The sequence below is a fragment of the Choloepus didactylus genome, chromosome 20 (genome assembly GCF_015220235.1).
Source record: "Choloepus didactylus isolate mChoDid1 chromosome 20, mChoDid1.pri, whole genome shotgun sequence".
NCBI classification, from domain to species: domain Eukaryota; kingdom Metazoa; phylum Chordata; class Mammalia; order Pilosa; family Megalonychidae; genus Choloepus; species Choloepus didactylus.
The window spans coordinates 56,991,794-57,002,659 of NC_051326.1; the positions used below are offsets into that span (position 1 = coordinate 56,991,794).

General features: G+C 44.2%; 1 long non-coding RNA gene across 1 annotated transcript in view; it reads right to left on the reverse strand.

The window, feature by feature from the left end:
* LOC119516709 overlaps window positions 1–7,719 on the reverse strand; it is a 32,072-nt gene extending 24,353 nt beyond the window's left edge. The window contains exons 1-2 of the long non-coding RNA XR_005213355.1: window positions 7,631–7,719; window positions 5,504–5,547 (exon numbers count right to left, since the gene is read on the reverse strand). This is a non-coding gene — a long non-coding RNA (uncharacterized LOC119516709). The remainder of the gene's footprint in view (window positions 1–5,503; window positions 5,548–7,630) is intronic.
* Window positions 7,720–10,866: the final 3,147 nt, after the last annotated feature.

Sequence of the window (10,866 nt, forward strand, 5' to 3'; positions counted from 1 at the left end):
AAGCAAACTGGAGTCGATGGACAACAGTAACATTGTAATATGCTTCCATTAAATGTAATGAAGGCAATATACCAAAGCTAAATGTGTATGAAAGGGGGATATAGGGGAGGGATATGGGATTCTTGGTAGTGGTGTTGTTTTCTTTCCTTACTATTATATTGCATCCTATGATATTATAAAAAAAAAAACAAAAAACAAAAAAAAACTAAGTGACAGAGGGTGTAAGGGGAAGTAGGAGAGGGTGGGTCTCTGGGTGTGGCTGTGTTTCCTGGATAGAAATCCATAGTAGAATGGATGCTAGTCATTTTTCTTATTAGATTATTTGCCTGACACAGGGTTGATAATTGAGGCTGATGAGAAAGGTTGCACAGAGTAAAAGAGCAGAAGGAGCATGGGGCTCTACTCACAGATCCATCTCGGGGCCTTAGGTTATCTCCCACAAAATATGAGGGAACTGAAACCAGCCACAGCATCAAGGAATGACAAGAACATCTGCTTTCAACTGTGTGGTGGTTTAGAGTGAATCACCTCCTCTGATCTTGCAAGGCTCCGTGAGGTGGGCAAGCAAACTGAATGAGCCCTGATTTTACAGATAAGGGAGGACAAAGGCTCAGAAATGATCTACCCAGGCTCCAGGGGAGATGGCAGAGATAGCCCATGAACTCAGGTCCCTGACTCTTGGAGTCTAGAAAAATTATCAAAGCAAGCCCAGGGAAGTGAGCCACAGAGACAGGGAGCACCAGAAAACTGAGGTCCCAGCTACCAAAGGGGAAGGGCAGAGGGCTGTCTGCAACCCTACTTATATCGACATCTGAGCATCAGCTCTCAAATGGTTAACCGAAAGGCAGACATGGGACTCAAAGAATCTTTGATGTACAAAGTCTTATTTGGCACTGAGGGTGTGGGGGAGGAAGGGGAGGAAGTGGCACTTCGGTGGCTTGTGCAATTATTTTCCAAGACTAACAGGATGCTGTTTTCTTCAAACAAATCTGATGTCCTTGTGCCCTATTGCCCTCGATTTAGATCAGTTACAAAGACAACTTTCTCCCGAGGTGATCGGGCATAAGATTCTCTTTCCAAATTGTCCTTCAGAATGCCTTTGATGTGTCTGTCCCAGCTCCCTCGGGTACATTTTCCTTAGCTCAGTCGACTATCGAGTAGTTTTCAAAGTAGCTTCAAAAGTAATTTCTTTCAAAAGTAGCCTTTTTGAAGTAGTTTCTCAACAGAGGTTTCAGCGTCAAGCTCTACACCCATTCCTGTACAAGAAATCGCTTCTACCATCCGCAGCTTCAGGCTGCTGTGAGGCCAAAAGCATTTTGGGGTTTATCAGTGTCAAAGTGCTCTGCCTGGGGAGTGAGGGTGGGCTCATGCCAACGGCAGAGCAGAGACAAATGTAGGAAAGCAACACCCTTCATGTGTTCATTCATTTGTTCAAATGCATAATGCACACTAACTCTGTGCTAAAATATGTTCTGGAGATGAATGAGCCAGTCACTGCCATGGAGGTATTTGCAGATTGAAAGGAAAGGCAGGCACAAATAACAGGAGAGAAAAAGTGCTATGAGGCATGTGTGCAGAATGTGTTAGGAGGCTCCCAAGGGGACCCTAAAGAATAGTGAATAGTGGCTGTGTTTATCAAACAGCTCCAAAATTCCCGAAAACGTAAGATTCAGCTCTTGAAGCCTGGAAGGAGCCAGCCCCAGCACACTACTGGGTGAATCCCTTCACTCGTCTCTATGACCTCCATTCAAACTACCATCCTATGTCTGCAGGAATAGCACACCCTCTTTCTAACCCATCTCCCTGCCTCAAGCACTCTAGCTGCTCCTCCCATTCTGTCCATCTCAACAATGTAGCAATAACAGTCTTTCTAAAATGCAAGTGTGATCGTGTTACTTATTCTATGGAGTGGAACTCTTTGATGGCTCTCCATGATTTTTGATCCCCCTCTACGATGCTAACCCACTTGCCACTCTAGCCTGAATCCTTCCCACTCCTCAGGCGCCGTATTCTATGCTCATGCCACACTGGGCTACTTCTCCTTCTCCAATGGCACACTGATCTCACGCCTGCTGTCCCAGCTGCCTGAATACCCTTCTCTGGTTCTTTACCCTTGGTTGACTCCTACCTGTTCTTCAGATCTCAACTTAGAATTGACATCTTCAGGGAGATTTTCCCTGGGCCCCAAGACGAGAGAAGGTGCCCTTCTTTCGTGCACCCTCAGCTTCCTGGGCTTGAGCCATGGAAGTGCCTATCATGCTGGATGGTCGTGGCCTGGTTTGATTGCATGGTTTTGGCTGTAGGGCCTGGTGCTAGATTGCGTGGGTATGACTTCTCGCTTGGCCACTTACTGCCCATGTGTCCTTGGAAAAGCTACATCATGTGTCTGAGCCTATTCCTTTTTGATGGGGTTACTGTGAGCCTTGAATGATTTAATAACAGTATCTGGCCCAGAGTGAGTGCTGTCGAGAGTTAACTGATACTGGCTTTGTCTGTATCGCCCTTGGACAGAGCGCTCTATAAGCACTTCTGTCCTCTCGCTGTTGTACATGGCTTAAGTGTAGCACAGAACTGGACACTAAGTAGGTGATCAGTGACCCTTCTGAATAAATAATGGGAAATAAATCATCTAGAGAAGGGAGGAAGGAAGGAAATGCTGGTCATTCACCGCAGAGAGGACATCAGGTGTGGATGCCCAGAGCATGGCACACTCAGAAAAAGGTGGGGACAGAAGCATCAGCGCTGGATTAGAGCTAAAGTGGTAAAAACCAGGGTGAATCCAGGAAGGGCAGAAGGGCAGGAGCTGGCTTGGACTTCCTTCCTGAAACGCCCACCCTGATTCCCCCAGCCCATTCCCCACCAACAACCCCCAGTTCTACTTGCACAAAGAACAAATCTGTCCTCTCCTCCATCCTCTGGTGTGCAGAAGTGAACAGGGAAAAGCATTTCATCAGCGTTCCAAGAGAGACAGCTGCTCCCAGCACCTCTGCTAACGACCAGCTAAGTGTGTCCACTGCTCAGGAGCCTAAGAAGTTGTTTTTGTTTAACTAGGGACTTTATTAGCTGCTAACTGCTGAGAGATGAAAAATTGCGATTGGAGCCGTTCAGGTACTCGACCTTTCAGCTAAAGGCTCCTCTCCGGGATCTGCCTCTGCCCCCGCATATTCAGAGTTTTCCAGCCAGTTCAGCTGTCAAGTAATTATTTACAAATTAAACTCCCAGGGAATACTTGATCAGAGAGTGCTAGCATTATGCACATAAGTAACATAACAAATGATTTTTCAATAAAAGGCAAAGCATTCTCCAAATAACCAATGACCTTAGAAAACTCAGGGACGTGTCACAATAGCTAACCACTGCTGAGAGCATCTATCACCAGTTGGTCTCCCTGATTAGAGGCTGGGAGTTTATATGGTAAATATGACTGATTAAGTGAAAGCCATGATGGGTCTCTCCAGTCTTAGGGATCATAAAACAATCCTTTTTTTTTTTTTTCCAAATCATTTTCTCAATTCAAAATACTTGGACACTTGGTGAAAATGGGGATTACTTTTGTAGTTTCATAAAATTATAACTGCTTATTCTAAAGCATTGGTTAGGTCTTGGGACATAGCCTATCAGCTCTCACCAAATATCCAGTCGCCCCTCCTCCCTGTAACAGAACCTCCAAATATCTGTGCTCAGCTAGAAGACTATGTTTCCCAGCCTCTGCAGCTGGGTATGACCATTTACGTCCTGGCCAGGATGTGCAAGATGAAATATGTGCATGGGGAGGCAGGGCCTTCCAGAAAGGTCACTTAATAAAAGCAGAAGGGGTTGGTGGCCCTTCCTCTTTTCTGATCTCTGAAATATAGATATGATATCTAGAGCTCCCACAAATATCTCGACCACGAGGTAACCTTGAGAAAGCAAGCACTTGGATGGGTGAACAGTAAGACAATCTGGGCTTGGGTCTCTTGCAGCCACTCCAGCTCTTGAATGCCTGCTTCAAACTTCTTCTGTAAGAGAGAACGAAACCTTCATCTCATTTGAGCCTCCGTTTCCTGCAGTGTTCTCTTACATGCAGCTAAAACTGATCCTAATCAAGCAATGCTTTACACACGTTCTCTCTTTAGGAACCACAGACAGTGTGGACATGTGAAAGCCAGAGTTTATTTAAAAACATCACGTTTGTGATTCTCTCATTGATTCATTCCAAAATTATTTGCTGACGTTCTTTTCACTAAGCTCCCAAAAGGCAATGTTGTCCTTTAGGGGTTCCAATCTAGTTTAGGATGTAAAATCAACCCTTAAGTTATAAAAATATAGGGAAACGTGTTTTAATCAGAGCAAATGTCCCCTGCTAGAATTTTGTCAGTGTTTCTCAATTATCAGAACTGAATATGCCTTGTTTTCTCCTCCTCTTGAAGGCCTCGAGGATAGAAATTTGGGAGGGATGTCCCCAAGAAAGACATATGTTTGCATGTAGATGCTTGTGTGTGTGTGTGTGTGCACAAGCTCTCATGTATGTGAAGATATCGAGGATGGAGAAGAAGAAAGAGGGAAACAGAAGAATAGTGTGAGTCTCTGCAGATAAACGCAACTGAATTCGCCTTTTCCTATCCAATGCACCATAATTCTTCTGAACATTTACATCTAAGCACTAACTCATCTGCACTTAAGGGTGTTAAAACTCTAACCACTCTAGCAAAAAAATCTTGCATAACAGCTCAATTCCATATAATTTTAATCTTTTCAATAAAAACAAAATGTTAAGTATACAACTAAAAGTGATTGAGTTTTTATGCTTATGTAATAATACTCTTCACGTAATTAGATTCACAGCCCCAAGTTTTGGTGTAAAAAGGGTGGTCACCACAAATATGTCACATCTATCCATGGAAGTATGTTTTGAGAAACACCCAAATTGCCCTAATAAAAAAAAAAAAAGTCATTTATAGAGTCCTTTGATGAGTTTGTTACTAAACTCACATATTTTAAATCATAATAAAAAATACAGTTATATGCCAAGAAGGCCCATCAACATGTGAGCATAACCCATAGTCAGTAACCCACTATCTCACATCCTTTAAACTGAATTTCCACAATCTTTTTCAAGAGGGTGTTAATGGCCTCTGCCTACGAGGGTGTGGGGCCGGGTCCTTGTTTCCAAAAACCAAAATGACAATAATTAAACCAGGCAGCTGCTGCCCCTAGCAATATGACAACCTCCCCCTGCTCCCTGGAATTTGCTGGAATCACCCTACTAGAGCTCATCTCATTCGAATGAACTGCTCCCTCCCTGTGCCCCGGCAAGCTGGGTGAGTTTCCCATCCATTAGCTGAATTATTCAGATGTTTTCCCACAATGGCAGTGGCAGTGCTCGTATAACTAGTTTCGAAATCAACAGTGAATTACATTATTGACAATCTGAGCAGATTAATTAAGAAATCTGTCAGGAATGATGCTCTGAGAGCTGGCTTGCTTTCAAGTCAGATCCAGAATCTTCAAGATACAGTCATACCTGATGTGACTTCAGAAGTGGAAGGGCAAGGTATGGAGCCAAATCTGGGGAGAGAGGACATCACAGTGAGCTTAAAGGTAAAGCCAAGGGGGCAGGGACATCTGGTCACCCACACCCACACCCACATACACACACGCACACACCCCACAGGAGTGGTGATTGGTTTACAACAACTGAAGTGCACTGCTGCAAAAATTCTGTACCCCATAAAGTGCTTTGTAAATGTAATCTCTGTACCATTTTTATTTCTATGCACAGATCTGGGGCTCAGGCAACATCATAAATGTGTCAGAAGTACCTGGCTTTTTGGGGCTTCCCGAGTGCCTGTGCAATATTGGTGGTCTCAAGCTCCACACAAATAGAGCAGCCAAAGAAAACTCTCTGGATACTCAGCTATGAGAAAGCAACAACACCTAGATCCACTTATTATCTTTTAAAATAAAAGTTTTGTTGCTTTTTTTTTCTGGGTAGTTCTTCACCAAACCCCAGCATAAAATGCAAATAAATAAATAACTTAAAAAATCAGAATCCCATACCATTCTGTTTGATTGAGATTTTGAGAGCCTACTAAATCGTTCTGCAATAATTTTGCAAATTGACAGCGGCTAACATGCAGGATTTAAAGTCTGAAGTCCTGGGTTCAAGTTCGAACTCAGCCCCTCGCTAACTGGGTAAGCTTCGGCCTTTCCTTTTACCCCCAAATCTCAGTGTTTTCATCTCTAAAGAAATGCTTCCCACCTCCCAGGCTGCTGGGCGGATCAAGGAGAATAACATTTGAAAGAGGCAACGGTCGATATCCATAGAGTGCCTGTTACCCGTCATGCAACTAAAATATCTCATCTCATCTAGTGTTCATAACGACCCTGCAAGAGAAGCATTATCACTCCTTTATGAATAAGGACACTGAGGCTTAGGGAGATTAAGTAGATTTTCCAAAATCACAGAGTTACAGAAAGCAGGGGCTGGCCCTGCACCCCTGTGGTTTTGGCTCCTGGCTGAGGCATTTCTCCAGGGATCCGGGGAGCCGGCTGGGGAGCCACGGAGGGCTGGTCCAGGGGGACTGAGTTCCTAGGGTGAGTCAGAGTTTTCAGGGAAGGAGGGAGCATGGTGTGGGGGTGGGCCAGGAAAGACAGTGTTTGGGGTGTCCCTTTAAAGAGGAAAGTGCAGGAACCCAGGGACGGATGTCACGGTGCATGGTGTGCCTGGGTCCCAGTGAGTAGTCTAATGAAATCAATCCATACTCAAGGAGCAAAGGAGAGGGCTAAAGAGTAGTAACATACTGCCCTAGGTGCTTTATGTGAATTCATACGACTCATGCCTATATCATTGTAGACAAAGAAAACGAGGATCTGAGCAGTTAAATGACTTGCAATAAGTGGTGACTGGGACCTTGAGAGCCTGAGGGACAATCAGTACAGAAAGAGGTATAGAAGAGGGCACCCCCTTTTTCAGCACCCTCAAGAACTCCAGAGAGTTTTCTATTACTTCAGGCCATCGTCTCGGTTTTACGAAATGGACTCCATGTGCTGCCTGTCTCAGCATCTGTCTCCCCAGGCACTCAGTATATTTCCTTCCACAGCAAACTAAAATCTGTCATCTAATGTCAAGCAACTTGCTCACATCTTGAAATCAGCAGCGATTTGCTCTGTAAACTTCCATCCCCTGCCTGGGCCCAGATAAGGAGACAGAGGGGTGAGAGCAAGTGCTCAGAATATGCCAGTTATGTCATAGCTGTCACCAGAAAGAACACCGTGTGCATAGCATGCACTAGAGGTGGTTTTATAGGAAAGGCGTTTGCCAAAACCTGATTTGGGCATCCAGCAGATAAGATGGAAGTCCCCGGTGATTTGGTGATGAGCTCTAGGACCACAGAAGAAATATATGCCCCTCTATATCCAGGGACTTTCACTTGGAAAACTGAAATCACCCCTGACACCTGTGGACCCAGGATCCTTGACGAAAGTCGAGTTGAGGAGATGCCATGGAGGGGAAACAGTTCCGGGGGACGGAAAACTACTTGATAATGATAGTGAGGGTCGTTACCTCCAACATAAAACACACTTTCAAGAAAGTTGCATCTATTTGCTTTATTTTACAGTCTTTCTTAACAACGAAAATGAATCTCACCTCAAAAATCATATTTATTGCATTATGGCTTAACACTGGAGACCATTTCTCCATCTGTAAAGTGAGGTCACCTTCATACCGTAGGGTTGCTAAAATGAATGAAAGAGATGACATATATAAACGATCTTTAGTTAAAATGAACAAATATGATGGCATACCTAAACGATGTCTCCTCTGCTTCATGGGTAAGAGATGAGTACAAGCACAGAGGATCCCTGCACTCAGGGTTTAATACCCTATGTTTGCCAACCAGAAATTCTGAATGATTTTCACTTTGAATTTGTGTTTTGTGAGGTGCAATGGGACGATGGAGCACGTGTCTGGGAGGCATGGAGTCCCAGCTCCCTCACTGTCCCACTCCAGCCACCTCCTTGAGAAGGTTCCCACCTGCTTGCTCCCTGCTCTCTGGTGTCCTGGGCCCCACCTGGCCTCCCCACTCCGTGACCACCTGTGCCGGTTTGGATGTATTATGTCCCTCAAAATGCCATGCTCTTTAATGCAATCTTGTATTGATTAGGTTGGAATCTTTGGATTAGGTTGTTTCCATGGATATGTGACCACCCAACTATGGGTGATACATTTGATTGGATTATTTCCATGGAGGTGTGGCCCCACCCATTCAATGTGGGCCTTGAATAGTTAACCGGAGCCCTATAAAAGCTCACAAACAGAAGAAACTTGGAGCAGCTGTTAGTGACATTTTGGAGAGCAACTGAGAGAGACATTTGGAGATGGCCATTGAAAACAGACTAATGCTAGCCCAGAGTTTGCTCCGGAGAAGCTAAGAGGATAAAACATCCCAAGCACAACATTTTGAAGAATGCACAGGAGCTGAGAGAGGAGCTGAAACACAACCCAGGATCAGCAGATGCCAGCCACGTGCCTTCCCAGCTAACAAAGGTTTTCCAGAAGCCACCAGCCTTCCTTCAGTGAAGGTATACTTGTGTTGATGCCTTAAATTTGGACACTTTCATAGCCTTCAGACTGTAGCTTTGTAACCAAATAAACCCCCTTTATAAAAGCCAATCCATTTCTGGTATTTTGCATAACAGCAGCATTAGCAAACTGGAACACCACCGTTGCCTTTAGATCCAGCAGGCACCTGGGCATGGGCATTAGGAGGGCACAGGTTGGTTGTGGGTGCTCTGTAGTATGGTCTTAGGATGAAGTATGGTGGTGGCCGCCCCTATCCCAGTTGACAGCACCTCGCTGAGTCTGGCAGGTGTTCTGATGCTGTCAAGCCTCTCACTCACCTCTATCCTGATATCCAGCTGAGGTTTATGGTCCTTGGGAGTTGCCCATCTGCCATGGGTTGGGGTTGCCATCCATGGGAAGGAAGTTACCTGGTTCAGCTTCCCCACACCCTATCCAGGCTAGGGTGGGGCACTTCAGTCCAGCAGCTACAAGATGAGGGGGGACCCCAGAGCCCTGGGCTCCATGCAGAGGGGCTGTCAGGGACCTGTGAGGGTCTCCATTAGTCCCCTGAGTGTTCCAAGCCCAGTAGTGCTTCTTCAGCAGTCTCCATGCCAGAGAGATCCTCTATTCCTCCTTGCAACCATCCTGAGCCTGCCCTGTATTTTCTTCTGGCCAACTCAAGGCGTCTTTGGGGAATAAGCCACAAAAATACAAACTGAGTAATTTTGGCAACTCTGCATAGGTTAGATGCTCTGACATTTGCATTTAAAACTAACATTGAAGATATTGAAGATGAATTGTAAAATCCATAATAATAATTAAAAATTTTAATTTTTCCTTACTTAGAATGGCATTAAATAAAAAATTTAAAACACCATGTCAAGTAGAAAGAGACATGGAAGGAATGTAAAAGCTTTGTAAGTATCTTCAATGGCACTTTTTTCCCCTACTTTTTGCCCTGCATGTTCATTTTGCACCAAGCTCTGCAAATCAGGTAGCCACAGCTCTGCTCCTCCAGTCTGCCACTCTAGTTTATTCTCTTGGCCACTCATTAAAAGTAAAGCTGGTAGACTTCACATCCATCAGGCCAAAGTCCCACCTCTTTCATGAAACCCTTCCCACCCTGAGCATCATCTCAGTACAGCTTGAGACAGCCATCACGGGGAGGTCTGCTGCGTTTGTAGTAGGTTCCCCATCACCTGAAGTTTTCCAACAGAAGGTTGAAGACCATTTTCCTGGGATGTTATAAAGGCCATTCCTACAACTTTTCTCTTTGAATGACAGATTCTGTGATTTCAAAAGACTCAGAATTGGGATCAGTTTTATGACCTGGTGTTTGTTCAGAGTCCTCATTGGTTACATCGAATCATTTGACAGAATGAAGGACAAAGACAGGTTGAGTTTATTGATATAAATATACAGATAGAATTCAAAGTGACATCTTTTTAGATCACAGATGAGGTCCATCCGTCCATGTTGACATGTGATCGAAACACATTCAAGGGATGAAGACAAGCTGCAGAAGTGCAAGTTAGGTAAGTTTAACCAGGAAGTACTGGTGTGGGTGAGGTCATCTCCGAAAAGACTCAGAGCTGAACTACTGGACCCACACTGACTGGGAAAATGAATAGCTACTTTAGTATGAGAATAACATCAGTGTGGAGTGTGGACTTGGATCTAGAAACCTCTAGCATACAGTCTTCATATTTAATCACTGGCTCCCTATTTGCGTAATAATCTAGGTAGCCTTCAGTTGTACTGGCACAGATATTACTTGATTGAATATCAAGGACCCCAGGAGCTCCACGAACTCGTTTCAGGGTCAGTTTTGCATCTTTAAGCAACCATCCTCCTTCTCCTCCTCCATTGGCTTCAGCCAGAAGATCGGATTTTTACTAATTTGTAATATTGGGCTTATCCTAGAGATTTTGTTGAAGGAAAGAGTTTGGCTGCTTTAATAGTTTTAAAAGCACTCTCCAAAAGAGTAAGGTCTATTTGTCTTTAATTTACTCTATTAACAGCCAAATTTCATGCTCTGTGCTGAAAAATACTTGAAGATGACATGATGATGTTGAAATAAGACTGGCTTGATTCAGCCTGGAGTTCTTAAATACTGTAATTCTGTCTTTTCTAACTGCTATGATTTTCTGCTCCCAATCAAATTGTGACAGTCCTTCACATCTATTTCCTCACTTCAGTTTTTAGTTATCAAGACTTTGGGAAGAAGGAGACAATATTAAAATGACAAGGAATATGGGTAGGAAAAATTCAAGTCCTGATGATGGAAGGAAGGACCCTACTTTCAGTGACTGAATTACTCT